Source organism: Xyrauchen texanus, chromosome 10 (genome assembly GCF_025860055.1).
Source record: "Xyrauchen texanus isolate HMW12.3.18 chromosome 10, RBS_HiC_50CHRs, whole genome shotgun sequence".
Classification (NCBI taxonomy): Eukaryota; Metazoa; Chordata; class Actinopteri; order Cypriniformes; family Catostomidae; genus Xyrauchen; species Xyrauchen texanus.
In genome coordinates this window covers 2,858,872-2,875,488 of record NC_068285.1, presented here as the reverse complement: position 1 = coordinate 2,875,488, position 16,617 = coordinate 2,858,872, and the positions used below count along the sequence as shown (strand labels likewise).

At 43.7% G+C, this 16,617-nt stretch overlaps 1 protein-coding gene across 1 annotated transcript in view; it reads left to right on the top strand.

The window, feature by feature from the left end:
• Nucleotides 1-16,617, top strand: part of LOC127650626 (NACHT, LRR and PYD domains-containing protein 12-like) — a 125,689-nt gene that overhangs the window by 37,482 nt on the left and 71,590 nt on the right. The gene's annotated exons all lie outside the window — the stretch shown is intronic.

The window sequence follows — 16,617 nt, the reverse complement described above, 5'->3', positions numbered from 1 at the left end:
TATTCCTTTTAAAAAATGGAAATCTTTAACAAATACACACAGAAGACGTATATTTTTAATGTTTCATTAGAATGAGGACTTTTTTGTAATCATTATATTTTATATAGAATATTATTTTTTACTCATTTTAGGAAAACAATTCAAAAGAACAGTCTTTAAGCATCTGTCACTTAACCCTTTCACACTTACTGGTGCATATTTGTGATGGTTTATGACTGGCACCCTTAAAGTAGCATCACACATTTGTGTTTCTGCTGCAGTCAGTGATGTCAGATTCAAATCAGTTTTCATACCAACACTAAACTGCTCTGCCCAAGTGCCTGTAATTCATATTCACACAAATTGAAGCTCATACAGTCTTTTCAAGCACATGGTATGATTATTTTAAGACATAGACATCCAAATGGTCACAAAATTACTACTATAAAAGTTTACAGCTCGTATGCAAACAGTCAACACAAAATTGGGATCAATGTTCCTTGCAGCCATGTCTGTTTACATTAGGTGATCATTCTGTTGTCAATCACAAGTAACTCAAACAGCAACTCAATAGTCTTTTCAAGCACACAGTACGCTCATTGAAACAGACAAACAAATTGTCGCAAAACATCACGATAATGGACAACAGCTCACCTATATGCAGTTAACACAACAGGGAAATGCGATCATTCCAGTCCAGCCATCTTTGTTTACATTAGGTGACAATGTGTTTGACACACACACACACACACACACACACACACACACACACACACACACACACACACACACACACACAAATGTTGGTACTCCTTTCATAATGAGGACTCTCCATAGACATAATGATGTTTATACTGTACAAACTATCCCTGATAGCACACGTAAATCAACCAGACGTCTATTTGATGTGTGTTTACATCTTAACAACATCTATTTTACATTGTTTGCTCATCTGCAATATGTCTATAAGATGACAAATATTGTCTTGAATGACAATAAGACATTCAGCAGATGTCTTTGAGACATTTATGATCTAGAATGTTGTAAATCTGATATTTAAGATGTTTAGTAGATGTTGCTTTCCAGATGAAAAGATCTAAAACAGACATCAGAGATGTACGTATATTAAACCTGTAAACACACACAGCCACAAACATTGTTACTCCTATCATTATGTGGACTCTCCATATCACAATGATTTTTATTATATATATTCTATCCCCTAAAGCTAACCCTCACAGAAACATTTGGGATATTTACATTTTAAAAAAAATAGTATGTACGTTTGAATTAACCACAAAACAGACACACACACACACACACACACAAACAGACACACACAAACACACACAGTGTACAGATAAACGGTATTGATGATTTATGACAATTTATTTATATAGCTATGTGTCATGTAATGAGTAAGTAACCCTATGGGGGAGCTGTGGTGCTTAACTATTGGGAAAGACGAGCTAGGCATTGAACTGGGGAGTTACGTGTTACCTCGTGTTGAGAAAGCTGGTATTAATAAAGTTCAGACATTGAATCATCATAGACCTTTCTTTTGAACATCACACTATGTATAAAAAAACGAAGTGAAACAAATACAGTTGTCACGATCCCTTGTTGTCTGCCCCGTGTTTTCTGTTTCACTCATCACTTATCACATTCCATGTCACGTTTTCCTTGTTGTCCGCCCCGTGTTTCACTAGTCTTTGTATAAACTACACTTCCCATTATTCCCGGCCCTCATCACTGCCGTCACAGTGTTATTGTCTGCACCTGTTTGTTATTTTGTCATTATCGTGTCTGTTTATTTAAACCCCGCTGTTTCCCCTTTCCTTTGTCGATCGTTGATGTTTCATGTTCGTGCTTACGTTTGTGAATGCTCTTGTATGCTCTTGGTTCATGTTCCCTGCAGTTTGCTATTTCGTTTGAGGATAACCCTGCTGTTCATGTTTCCCTGTTGTTTGTTCGTTCGAGGATTACCCCGCCCTTCGTGGATGTTCGCTCCCTGTTCACCTCATGTTTTAGTTTCTTTTTCCCATCGTGGACCCTTTCATTTTCATGTGTTTGTGTTAGTATTATTTGCTTGTGAATAAACCGCATTTGGATCCGAACCTCCCGTCTGCCTTCTCCTGCCTTCCACACTATCATAACAACAGTACAGTAGACAAAAAACAGATTTTGCATTCTTTTGATATTTTGTGTGTGGACATAACTCACTCTGGGGGCATTCAAGGGAATTCAGAACCTACTCATGAAAAGGGAAAAACAAAATTATTCATGGTTTTGATTTAGAAAAAAACACTTGAGTCTCTGATATTGCTGCATGAAGGTGTTTTTTGAAGCATTTTGCACATATTTAAACATTTAAATTATATTTTCAGTGTATTCTGCACACTTTCATTGGTCTGCATGTCACAAAATATGAGACTCAGTTCCTAGATTAGAGTCATGTAAGACACAAAAGTTGTAACTTTTGGCAGCGTGGAAACTTCTGCCAGGTATTTCTATGTGGGTTCTAAAGACAGTAGAAAGAGGCTACAGGATTCAATTCGCTCGCCGCCCTCCGCGTTTCAACGGCGTGGTTCCCACTACCGTAAGACCGGAGCAGGCATGTCTACTGTGGAAAAACTGCAAAATCTCTTGGCAAAAGGGGCCATAGAACATGTTCCCTTTCCAGAGAAAGAGTCAGGCTATTACAGCAGATACTTCCTGGTTCCCAAGAAGGGTGGGGAGTTGCGTCCGATTCTAGATCTTCGAGGCTTGAACCGCTCGGTCAGGGCGTTCAAGTTCAAGATGCTTAATGTCAAGTCGGTCGTGTCTCAGATCCAACATCACGATTGGCTGGTCACGATCGATCTCATGGACGCATATTTCCATATTGGAATTCTGCCATAGCACAGGAAGTTCCTGAGGTTCAGCTTCGGGACCGAAGCCTTCCAGTATCAGGTTCTTCCATTCGGCCTAGCCCTATCACCCGCACATTCACGAAATGCATGGATGCAGCACTGGCTCCTTTGAGACTCCAGGGCATCCGCATTCTGAATTATTTAGACGACTGGCTGATACTAGCACAATCTCAAGAACTGGCAGTTCAGCACAGGGATATCGTCTTGGCTCATCTAGGTTCTCTGGGTCTGAGACTCAACGTCCAGAAGAGCGTTCTTGCTCCAACCCAGGAAATTACCTATCTAGGGATTATATGGAACTCGTTCACGATGCGGGCACAGTTGTCTCCCGCTCGTGTCAGCTCCATCCAGAACTCCCTGAACTCCCTCAGGCTAGGTCAAAGTTGCACTGTTCATCAGTATCAACGAATACTAGGTCTCATGGCGTCTGCATCCACGGTGATTCCTTTGGGCCTTCGCCATATGAGACCGTTTCAGCTGTGGCTAAAAGCCAGGGGATTTCATCCAAGGGCCAGTCCCCTAAGGCAAATAAGGGTTACGCTTCGTTCCCTTTTTATGTGGCTCAGACCCCGGTTCCTTACCTTGGGTCCCACTCTCGGTGCGTCATGTCGTCGCAGGATGCTAACGACAGACGCCTCCCTGGCGGGTTGGGGTGCGATCTTAAGTGGTCGTCCAGCCCAAGGGGAATGGGAGGGTCATCAGCTCGATTGGCACATCAACTGCCTCGAGCTGATGGCGGTATTTCTGGCCCTGAAATACTTCCTCCGACATCTGAGAGGCTGCCATGTCCTTGTGCGGGTGGACAACAGAGCAGCAGTCTCCTACATAAACCGTCAAGGAGGTCTACGTTCTCGCTGAATTTGCTGGCACGTCGGATTCTCCTTTGGGCCCAGGGCAAGCTCCTGTCACTCAGGGCAATTTACATCCCTGGACGCCTAAATGTGGGAGCAGATTTGCTGTCCAGACAAAACATACCGAGGGGCGAGTGGAAACTCCACCCCGAGGTAGTACAACAAACTTGGGAGAGATTTTACAGAGCAGAAGTGGACCTCTTCAGCCTCTCAAGAGACTGCTAATGTCCCTCTACTTCTCTCTGAGTCACCCAGCCCCCTGGGTCTGGACGCCGTTGGCGCATACATGGCCCAGAATGTGGCTGTATGCTTTTCCCGGTTTCTCTGCTCCCAGGAGTCTTAGCCAGAGTTAAGCCAGCAAGGGTCTTGCCTCTTACTGATAGCGCCTCACTGGCCGAACAGGATTTGGTTCTCAGAAATTATATCTCTCCTCGACGGCTCGCCTTGGGCGATTCCGGACAGGAGGGACCTTCTGTCTCAGGCACAGGGGACGATATTTCATCCCGGCCCGAATTGTGGAAACTTCATGTTTGGCCCCTGAAGGGTACCAACTGAGGAACACAGGGCTGTCGCCTGAAGTTATCGAGACCATTCTTAGTGCTAGGGCTCCCTCCACCAGAAGAATCTACACCAATAAATGGGGTGTCTTCGAAAGGTGGTGCAGTTTACATGGTGCAGATCCAGTTAACTGCCAAATTGTTTCAGTTCTGGACTTTCTGCAGGAAAAACTGTCAGCAGGCATATTCCCCGCTACTCTCAGGGTTTATGTGGCCACCATTTTGGCTTGCCACGCCTTGATGGACGGGGCGCTTTTGGGGAGGCACCCTCTACTCGCTCACTTCATTCGTGGAGCCAGGCGACTGAGGCCTCCTGTTAGGACCAGAACTCCCTCATGTGACTTAGCAATAGTCCTGGAGGGTCTGGCCGAAACCCCCTTTGAACCTCTAGAGTCAGCGTCTGACAGACTTCTGACTCTCAAGCTGGTTTTTCTTGTGGCGATTACCTCTCTTAAGAGAATCGGGGATCTACAGGCTCTGTCTGTTTTGCCGGCCTGTTTAGAGTTTGCCCCCGGTATGACCAAAGCTATCCTGCATCCTCATCCTGACTACCTTCCTAAGGTGCCTTTTTCGACACTACACCCAGTCACTCTGGAAGCCTTCTGTGTTCCTGAACACATTTGTGATGCGGCAGGCTGGTCCTTTCCACACATGTTCATCAATCTTCATGGGTTAGATGTTTCTGCTACTCCGGATTCTTACGTCCTTGAGTCGACATCCCAAACTCATGCCCGAACAAGTTTGTGACGCGGCAGGCTGGTCCTCTCCGTGCACATTCTTCAGTTTTCATGAAAGGCTCATGCCTGAACAAGTTTGTGATGCGGCAGGCTGGTCCTCTCCGCACACATTCATCAGATTTTATAGTTTGGATGTTCATGCTACTCCGGGCTCCTATGCCCTTGAGTCGACATCTCAGCTCATGCCTAAACAAGTTTGTGATGCGGCAGGCTGGTCCTCTCCGCTCACATTCATCAGTTTTTATGACAAGTTTGTGTTGCGATAGGGTTCCCTTCGCACACATTCATCGAACTTTATGGGTTAGATGCTTTGCTACTCCGGACTCTTATGTCCATGAGTCGACATCTCAGCTCATGCCTGAACAAGTTTGTGATGCGGCAGGCTGGTCCTCTCCGCACACATTCATCAAAATTGTATGGTTTAGATATTTATGCTACTCCGGGCTCTTATGCCCTTGAGCCGACATCTCAAGCTCATGTCTGAGACCTCTCGCGTTTTTGTGAGTACACTGCACAACCGTAGGGGTCCGGACAGCCCCAAGTGCGGCGGCGTGGGTATTGCGTTCCCCGTAGCGTTTAGCAGCGCAACATCGTAGTGAAGCCTTTTGTAAAGGGAACGTCTCGGGTTACATGTGTAACCCTTGTTCCCTGAAAAAGGCGGAACGAGATGTTGCGCTGCTTTGCCGCACTGGGACGTCCCAGGACTGCTCTTCAGAAAAAGGTATCTGTCGACACGCTGGTGAAGCCTCTATTTTATAGCCTGGCCACTGGTGCATCTAATGATCTTCACCAGCCGAGGCTATAAATTCAGGTCAATGTTCATTGATGTGTTTCACACAAATTCACAGCCGCTCACAATGCAAGATTGTTCCCCGTAGCGCTTAGCAGCGCAACATCTTGTTCCGCCTTTTTCAGGGAACAAGGGTTACAGATGTAACCCGAGACGCTTTGCAGTTATGTAAGTTTACCTGTCCAATAAGAAAAACACCAATTCAGGGACAGTTTTGATCCCCAAAACCGAATGAAGGTCCATCCAGGAATCAAATACCTTGCCGATTTTCACTCTAGTTTTCACTCGATCACATTCCCGCTTAGCCAGACGGGATTCAGTAGATCAATGTTTTTTTTGGCTTACTCTGAGTTTGTGTTGGAGTCGGTGTTGTGCTGGGATGTTTGCTGGATTCATCTCTAAGATAACGTTATCTAGTGTTGCAGTTTGTTGTTGCTGTTGAATAGTGGAAGAGAAGCACTGAGGCTCTCGGTAGCGCACATAAACATCACATATTTTTGATTTTCCAGGCAAAAGCGACCCGCTCCCTTCACATGAAAATCAGTCTACAGGCTTTAATAGGCAACCTAGGAAGTCTGTGAAGGGCTCATTTTATAAGTTGTGTTACAAGCCATTCACACATTGACAAAAAAAGGTGCTGCTTGCTTGATATAACCAAAATATTGTTGAAATGGTTTTGCAGTATTTGGTTGGGTAAGACTTTCCCTTTTTATTGGATGGGGAACACAGTGGACAGTGACAGTGATTCAGGGAAAAGGTCTTTTAGTCTCTTACTTCAGTTTTCTTGCCTTGACAGTAAAAATCAATTCTATATCAAAACTGCTATTCAAATAAAAGTGAAATGTTCAAATCTTACCGATCATAACAGAAGCAGCATCACTGGTAAATGATGCAAGCGTGTCTGCAGGTCTGCATTTCTCTGCTGTAATGATGTTGAGGATGGTTTCTGTAATAGTTGCAGCATCTCCAGTAGGGATGTAACGGTTTAACAGTTTCACGATATACCCCAGTTTAATAATAGATGATTTTCACACCATAGACATTCTTATTCACAGTATTGCATGAATATAAAATCTGTTTAAATATAAAATCTGAATGATGACATCATCAGATACATTTGATAAATTGTGATTTCCTCATTTTACATTGAATCAACACTTCATTTAAAGGCACGGCACGGGCTCATCTCACCACAAAGACATGTCGGACCCTGAACATTTATTTACACCATCAAAAGCTTTTTCTTGGTCCAAATATAAAAATCCTACATTAAGATTATTGTCTCTGGCAAAAGAAATCCGATCATGTATTCAAAACAAATGATCAAATATTGTGCGTTTAGGAATACAATATGACTGGTCAGCGTGAATTAATTTAGATATGTAAAGTTTGAATCTGTTGGTTAATGCTTTGGACAGTATCTTATAGTACATTTATTTCACTGCTGAAATCTGCAGTGTGAGAGTATTTTGGACATTTTGGGTTTGGCACCATTAATGGTTCTCAGTTATTCTGTTTGGAAAGTTTGTTGCATCGTCCCATGAAATCTGTGGAGGATAATATATTTAGATGCAAACGGATTGTGTTTATATGAAATGTTACGATGAGCTTATTTTCATTTATAATATTTATTATTTGCTTAAGTGCAGCACAACAGCAAGACTACAATATGTTTAATACTAATAATCTGTTTTATTTGTAAAGTACTAAATAGGGTTTATAAAGTGCATTAGCACACAGGAAATGAACAGTGATACTGTAGCACATTTGGTTGTGTTGTGCTCTGTCACTGTATTAAGCTCATTTAAAAAGTGTTACAAATAAACACAATAGCACACAAATATGTTTAAAATGATGTACACTCACATTAGATGATGACTCCAGTCAGATACTGACCTCAATAAAAGCTGTTTAATTTGACATTGAGCTGGTGCGCCCTCATGGATGCTGCCATGTTGACCGCACATAACAAACTGTCTTGCAGTTGATCAGTTACTACCACTAATAATATCAATAATGATCACAGATAAACGGTGTGACATCAAGCACCAAGAGCGAGCACACAACGGTCTCATCAGCCGCCAGAGAGATTACGAGTCGCAGCAGTCCACCTTACAGACATTTTTGTGTGGCGCAGCAGCAGTTAACAGGGGCGGTGCAGGATTTTTCACAGGGGGGGTCGGGCAGTGATCAGTCTGTGGTGTCAGTATAAAGTCCAAAACCACTGGTACTATTGGGACGAATAAGAGCCAGATAAAAACTTACTACTGTACTTTTAATAGCAGCGCTAACACTGATCTGGAGCCGTTTCATAACCCAGGATTAAAAGTGTTGCTAATCACCTTTCAGAGTTACAAGTGTGTAATGTTACTTTACTGGAGGTTAAAAGTGGGGTTAAAAGACAATAACCCAGGGTTAAGTGCAGTGTGAAAGCACTTGAGTTTATTGTTGGTGGGATGTTGTGTGTGTGTATTGCAGGGGTGTCAAACTCAGTTCCTGGACCCCTCACACCCCTCATGTGTTGTAAGACTGTCAGTGGATTGAAATATTGAATCACGATTAATCACATATTTGTTTTGTTGTTAGTGTTAACACATTCAGTTCCAGGAAAACTAAATAACAGTCCTGTGTGTCATTATTAGATTCTTTTCTGAAAGTTTCAACTAGATGTAAAAGTTTGATGGTTTTACAGCCTCATTTTTTTTATCATGCCAATAAAGCTAATAAATATTAATTCATAAAGATAAATCAATCAATAAGCTGAATGTGATGTCATCATTTGTGTGTGTTTGTGTTTTTATAGTGTGGATCATGGAGGAGAATTCAGGATTACAGCAGAACCACGCAAATGTAGGTCAACACGCACACACACACTCACCTCACACACACACTCACTCACACAGACATATGCGCACACACACACACACTCACACACACGCACGCGCGCACGCGCGCACGCGCGCACACGCTAACACACACACACAAACACTCACATATGCACACGCACACACACATGCTCAAACACACACATGCGCACACACACACACACACACCCACACGCACACTCATATATGCGCGCACACACACGCCCACACACACACACACTCATATATGCGCACACACACACACACTCGCTGTTCCCTTTACAAAAAGCTTCACTATGATGCTGCGCTTTTGCTAAGCGCTTTTGGGAACACGTCTCAGTGTGACCAGCTGTGAATATGTATACAACACGTCAATGAACATTGACTGGAATTTATAGTCTCTGCCGATGTAATCATTGGACGCACCTGGCGCAGTGGCTATAAATAGATGCGTCACCGGTGCATCATCACACATTTCGTCTTCAGACCCATTCTGTGCTGTGTGCTATCACAAACTGTCAAACTTTCTTTCCTCTGTTAGGAGATAGATTCTGTTAGGCAGTGTGCAGTGAACCTTTTCTCCTTTCTGTTTTCTCTGAAAAAAAAAAAATATATATATATATATATATATATATATATCTGTCGTTTTATGAAAAAATGACTGAAAATCAAGGCAAACGATGCATGTTTCCCTGTCTCCGCTCTATGACTGAGACAGACACACATCAGTTTTGTTTGATTTGGGGAAGAGCATGCTGCTCTCGCGCTGGCCTCGCTTACTTCCGGGAGTCAGCGCCCACTCTTTCATCGTGTTTCTCTCGCATGTATCTGGCTGAGGAGCGAGAGATGGGTCCGCCCCTTTCGCTCGCTCTCTCTTCAGATCCAGTTGATCCTTCTCGTGAGCCTGAAGCGCGCCTCGGCGTCTCTTCATTTCACGAGGTGGGCGCTTAACCTCTCTACATTCCACAATAATAAAGTTGAGAAATTACTTGAGGTGGTTACTCAGGCTGTGGCCAGACTACAGCTAGACTGGCCACGCGAATAAGAGACCCGCACCCCCCCACCCCCCAAAAACGCCCAAATTATAAGGACAGATTTCTGTCTGGTGGCCAAAAAATAAAATAAAAATAATAAAATAAAAAAGGGGAAAGGAAAGCTATTTCAGTTCCTTCCTTTCTTTGATGACCTCCATGATGAGTCTTTTTCGTTCATGGAGGAATCTTTTTACTTCCTGTGTCTTCATGCCCTCGATGTTCAACTATAGTAGGTGCTGCGATACGGGGCTATTCTTTGATGCCGGCGGTAGAAGAGACACTTGTGGGTTATCTCTCGCCTGGCTCGACATCATCACTAAGAGACCCACTCTCCCCACAAAGCCATGCAGGACTACCTCCATGCTAGTGGGGAGGGCTTATCAAGCAGCGGGTCAGGTTGGTGCTGCTCTGCACACAATGGCTATATTACAGGCTTACCAGGCTGACCTTGTGCTCGACGAGCAAGCCTTTTCTGAGCTTCGTCGAGCCACGGACCTATCTCTACCCGCGACCAAACAGACAGCCTGTGCTATTGGACGGTCTATGTCCTCTTTGGTCAGCACGGGAAGATACCTGTGGCTCAACCTATCGGGCATCAAGGACAAAGATTAAACTTTCCTCCCTGATGCCCCGGTTTCGCCTTCTGGACTTTTCAGAGACGCCATGACTACGGTTATCTCCAGGTTCCAGGAGGCAAAAAGCCACGAGGAAGCTTTCGGGCAATTATTTCCTCGCTGCACTCAGGGGGTGGGGCTGTCGGACACCCAGTCCCACCCCAGTCCTGCTAGAAGGGAGGCTCAAAAACAGAGCGTGGCGAGTCGTGCTCCCCCTCGTAACGACTGGGGACAGGCTCGTCGCCCCCGACAGCCTCCAAAGCAAGACTTTATTTCAAAAAGGAAAAAACTCTGAAGGTCTTGCGCTCAACCCGGTGGGGGTATCTCCCCTCGGGACGGGGCGCGTGTACCATCCCCTCCCGGTACCCTCACGAATCCTCTTCTTTCCCGCCGCCTCTGGTGTTTCGGGAGGCAGAGGCTTCCATCTAAAAGTTGGGTGTACCGCTGTTTCCTGCCTTATTAAAGGACACGGAACACCCGTCATCCCCTCAACAGGAAGTTTCGCAATTAGTATCCATTCTAGAAAACCTGGCAGCGTGGAAACTTCTGCCCGGTATTTCTATGTGGGCTCTAAGAACAGTAGAAAGAGGCTACAGAATTCAATTCTCTTGCCATCCTCTGTGTTTCAACGGCGTGGTCACCACTTCTGTGGAACCAGATTAGTCATGTCTACTCTAAGAAAAAAAAAAAACAACTGCAAATCTCCTGGTTAAAGGGGCATAGAATGTGTTCCCCTTCCTGAGAGAGAGTCAGGTTATTACACCATATACTTCCTGGTTCCCATGGAGGGTGAGGGGTTGCATTTGGCATTAGCTCTTAAATCCTGAACTACCCAGTCTGGGTGTTCAAATCCAAGATGCTGCCTATAAAGACGATCATGTCACAAGCCCAACATCATGTTTGGCTGGTCACCATCGATCTTATGATGCACTTCTTCACTTTGAAGTTCTGCCGCAACACAGGAAGATCCTGAGGTTCGCTTTCGGGGGCGAAGCCTTCCAGTATCGGGTTCTTATTAACCTGCACATTCACAAATGCATGATGCAGCACCGGCTCCTTTGCGACTCCGGGGCATCCGCATTGTGAATTACATAGACAACTGGCTGATCCTAGCGCAGTTCCAGCAACTGGCAGTTCAGCACAGTGATACCGTCTTAGCTCATCTAGTTTCTATAGGGTTGAGGCTCAACGCCATGAAAAGCGTCCTCTCCCCCACTCAGAACACTGTCCATTGGGTATGGTGTTCGATCACTATGCGGGCACAACTGTCTCCCGCTAGAATCGAGTCCATTCAGTATACCCTGAGCAAAGTCAGGCTAGGTCAAGGTTCTACTAGGTCTCAGGGCGACTGCGTCCTCTGTGATCCCTCTGGACCTTCTGCACATAAGACCGTTTTTGTTGTGGTTCAAAGCCAGTTTTTATTTTTTTATTAATTTAACCTTTATTTAACCAGGAAAGTCCCATTGAGGTTAAAAACCTCTTTTTCAAGGGAGTCCTGGCCAAGAGGCAGCAAAAACACAATCAATTACATTTATAAAGGTTATACAACACAATCAATTAAAAACATTTACAATTTAAACAGGTCATTTCAGGTTCTCTCAATCTGGACTTAAAAGCATTTAAGGAAATGAGTTCAGATAATTTCAAGTCTTTTTGCAAAAAGTTCCATGCAGAAGGAGCGGAGTAGACAAAAGCCCTTTTCCCCAGTTCTGTTTGGGCAAATGGAACAAAGAGCAGCAAGTGATCATTTGATCGCAATGAATAAGAACCAACACTTCTCCATGTGATTAAACTACTGATGTAGGATGGCAACAGACAACAAAACAGTGGATTTCTTCCAAGGGCCAAACCCCCTAGGCTAATAAGGGTTACGCGCCTCGGGCTTTGTTCCCTTTCTATGTGGTTCAGACCCCGGTTTTCTACCTTGGATCCCACTCTAGGTGTGTCTTGTTGTCGCAGGCTGCTAACGACAGACGCCTCCCTGATGGGCTGGGTAGCGACTTTAAGTGGTCGTCCAGCTTAAGGGGATAGGAGGGTCGTCAGCTCGGTTGTCACAGTCACTGTCTCGAGTTGATGGCTGTATTTCTGGCCTTGAAATACTTTCTCCTGAGGCTGCCATGTCTTTGTGCGGGTGGGCAATACAGCGGTAGCCTCACACATAAATCATCAGGGAGATCCACGTTCTTGTCAGCTGTATTTCTGACACGTCAGATTCTCCTTAGGGCCCAGGGTAAGCTCCTGTCACACAGGGCAGTTATATCCCTGGATGCCCGTATGTGGGAGCAGATTTACTGTTCAGACAGAAAATACCAACGGGGGAGTGAAAACTCCACCCTAAGGTAGTAGTTGGCCAGCAAGGGTCTTGCTTCTTAATGATAGCACGCGCTGGCCGAACAGGGTTTGGTTCTCGGAGCTAATTTCTTTCCTCGATGGCTCGCCTTGGGCGATTCCGAACAGGAAGGATCTTTTATCTCAGGCACGGGACAGTATTTCATCCCTGCCCCGAATTGTGGAATCTTTCATGCTTGGCCCCTAAGGGTACCAACTGAGGGACACAGGGTTTTCTCCTGAGTTTATCAAGACCATTTTAAATGTGGGCTTCTTCCACTTGGAACAAGTTTGGGTGAGATCGTATAGGGAAGAAGAGGACCTCTTCGCCTCTATGAACAGTGCAATGTCTCCTCTACTGCGTTTCCTTCTAATAAGTGCAGATTACAGAACCAGCTAACTGCCAGTTTGCTTCAGTTCTGGATTTTCTGTAGAAAGAACTGTCAGCGGGCACTTGCCTCGCCACTGCCAGGTTCTATGTGGCCTCCACTTCGTTTTGCCATGCCTTGGTGGGCGGGGTGCCCTCTAAGAGGCATCCTTGCTAGGACATCTTCATAGGGTAAGACCCCCCTTTTAAAACCTCTAGAGTCAGCATTTGGTAGACTTCTGACTCTCAAGATGGTTTTGACTCTCAAGAAGGAGACTTGGGTACCTACAGGCTCTGTCTCTGTTTTGAGTTGCCCCAGGTAGGACCAAAAGCATTCTTTGCACCCTCACCCTGACTACCTGCCCAAGGTGCCTTTCGCATTCCTTGGCCGGTTATTCTCTAAGCCTTCTGCTCCTTGCCGTTTGTAACGCCGTAAATATTGTCTTGTAAATAGCATTGTCTTGTAAATGATTTACACACACACACACACACACACACACACACACACACACTGGTTTAGTTATTGTTGTGTTTTAAGTGTTTTTTCTCTTCTTGTGTTCAGATGTCTGTGATCTCACACTGGATTCAAACACAGTACACACTGAACTCATTCTGTCTGAGGGGAACAGGAAGGTGACACGTGTGAGAGAGTGTCAGTCATATCCTGATCATCCAGAGAGATTTGATGTGTATCATCAGGTTCTGTGTAGAGAGAGTCTGACTGGACGCTGTTACTGGGAGACTCAATGGAGTGGAGATGGTGCTGGTATATCAGTGTCATATAAAGAAATCAGCAGGAAAGGAAAGAGAGATGACTGTGTGTTTGGACTCAATGTAAACTCCTGGAGTCTGTGGTTCTGTAATAACTCGTTCACTGTCCGTCACAATAATAACAGAACTGTCATACGTCCCCCTTCACATGACTGTAAGAGAGTAGGAGTGTATGTGGACTGTCCGGCCGGCACTCTGTCCTTCTACAGCGTCTCTGACACACACACACTCACACACTTACACACACTCATCACCACATTCACTCGACCCCTCTATGCTGGATTTACAGTTGATCTTGATTCCTCAGTGTGTCTGTGTGAAATTGATCATCAGAGACACACACACACAACTGGTTGAGTGAAATATACTCACTGTATCTCACATCAACACAACTCCAAACTCTTTCTAGAAATCATTTCATCAATTAAACTGATTGAATTCAATACAATGACAGTACTTTGTGTCTCACTGTGATGTGATTGAAATTATTTACTATCAGATTAAATAATAATAGGGGGGACGGGTGTAGTTGTAACACTTTTTGCTTCAGCACCTTTAACTCACTGATTTTTTGAGTTCTCAAATTTTCACGTTTACATTTGTTTACTAGAAATGTCACCAAATAAACCTTTGCAAGAACATCACAGACCTCATCATGAGTTGATGTCATAAACACGGTGTGCCTTTATTACAACCTTCCACACTACCGGGAAACACGTGCTGGGGTAAATGTGATAATTAGACAAAAGAACCAAAAACAGCCACACCGTTTGTGTAAATTACAAACTTTTTTAATGGTGTGTATGCTTAATGAACACTTCTACAATGTGTGTGTGTATATTCTGAATCAGAGTCACAACAGATCTGACTGACTTGCCCTTTTTGTGACCTCATCAGATGCTTTTTTAAACATTGACAGGCAAAGAAAGAGAGAGAGATGCTGTCTGTCTTTTCCACTGTCTATGAATTCTGTACAATTATGAAAATCAAGAACATGCTGTTAGTTGAAAGTAAAGGGATGCTTGTAACACTTTGCAAAGGTGTGTTACAACTCGCCCCACCCCATCAGCCATTGTTTAGCAAGCTGTATTAGCACAGTGGTTTAAAGTTAGCAGGGAAATGTATCACAATTTGCCAGAGAAACTAGAATTTAATCTAATTTAATTAATATGATTTTATCTGTAATAGTATTCGTTGTAAACAAAATAAAGTCTTGGTCAAAAAATGTACTTTCTTTCCTGAAAATCAGTTTAGTCAGCATAAATGTCATCATTACGCCTCCAGCTGTTCGATTCAATATGTTGTGTCAATTTATGCTGACTGTCTGTGATTTCTCGAGCTTCGAAAATCTGATCATCCACTTGCATTTTTAGGACCTACACTGTAACTGATTTTTGGAATTTGAACGGTATTTTACTGTAATACGTACAGCAAGATACTGTAAAATGTGTATACAGTACATTACTGTAAATACCGTAAATCCATTTACAGTAGTGAACCTGCCCACAAAAAACTGACCAATGGCAAGAGAAATTTCTTTTCAAATATTTTTTTCCATACTGTTTGGTGAAAGTGAGATAAAGGACAACTGGGAATGAAATTTTACAAAGGATTCATCAAAAAGGTTAGTATATTGTTTGTATTATTATATTTAATTATATAAAACAGAGACATTTTCAAATGTATTGATTTGTAATGTTAACATCATACCTACATGTGTCACCTGATTAAAGAACATTTTATTAACAGTAACCTATTGGCGCCCGTTTTTTTGGCTGTTGGGTGATATCATCAACTTGTGAATATGTTAATATCAATTAAATTAGCGGAAGAAACCCTTAGTTAAACAGAGAAACGCAACGTTTGTTTGTTCCTCTGCCGCTTTAACGTTAGCTAACCAGGAGGAGGAGTGTTTAACTCAACGTAAATAATGTGAAATACTAAAGAGTGTTAGGGCCTAACACGATTTTAGGGGGTGGCCTGTGGTGGCTGGCCAGGGCCACCCCTGAAATCTCATTGACCCCCCTGTGGCCACCCCAGAACTGATTGGTAGTTCAACATGTTCATCAACACAAGAACGAAGAACCAAGAGAAACACCTGTCAATCAAAGATGACATCAGCCACACTGACCCAGGGTCAGTTTTATATTTCTGACCATTATAGCAGTGGTGGGACTGAAGCTGTGTGAGCTGATCTCTGATCAGTGGGGAGGGGCAGACCGCGGGTGGCCAGGCAGGTCACGTGCAGCGGGCATCAGGTCTGGAGTATAACGGTTGGTCAGAAGCACGAAGCTGACACAAGCTAGCATCTACCTCCAACTTCCAAGGAGTTGAATTTTGACGGCGTCGATTTTGTTAATTGAGAGGTACGTTCATCTAATTTAACGTTTCATTCATCACGAATTTCCATCTGAATGTGAAAACATTTATGTAGCATGTTAACAGTAGCTAGGTTAAAGAGTAAGCTAGACCCTACACCACATTCAGCACGTTATCTTGATATTGGCATGAAATATGCCATGTTTCTGATTTAATGACGGAGGTGTGTAAAGCGTTTTACAGATGTATATGTTCAATAGCTAAAGTTATATGGCTAACCTGTGTGTGAAATGAAATGGAAGGGGGGGAGGGGGAGGGGGGGGGGGGTGCTGTGACTATACTTTAAGTCTTTACATTAGTTATTTATTTATGAGCTTTTTATGTGTATTATTGGTCAATCAAATCAATCAAATCTTCAAAGTTGTATACCTTATTTGACATTTTAAATATGCAGAGGCAGGGCAAATTGCACTTATGCCGCAAATGATTTGACT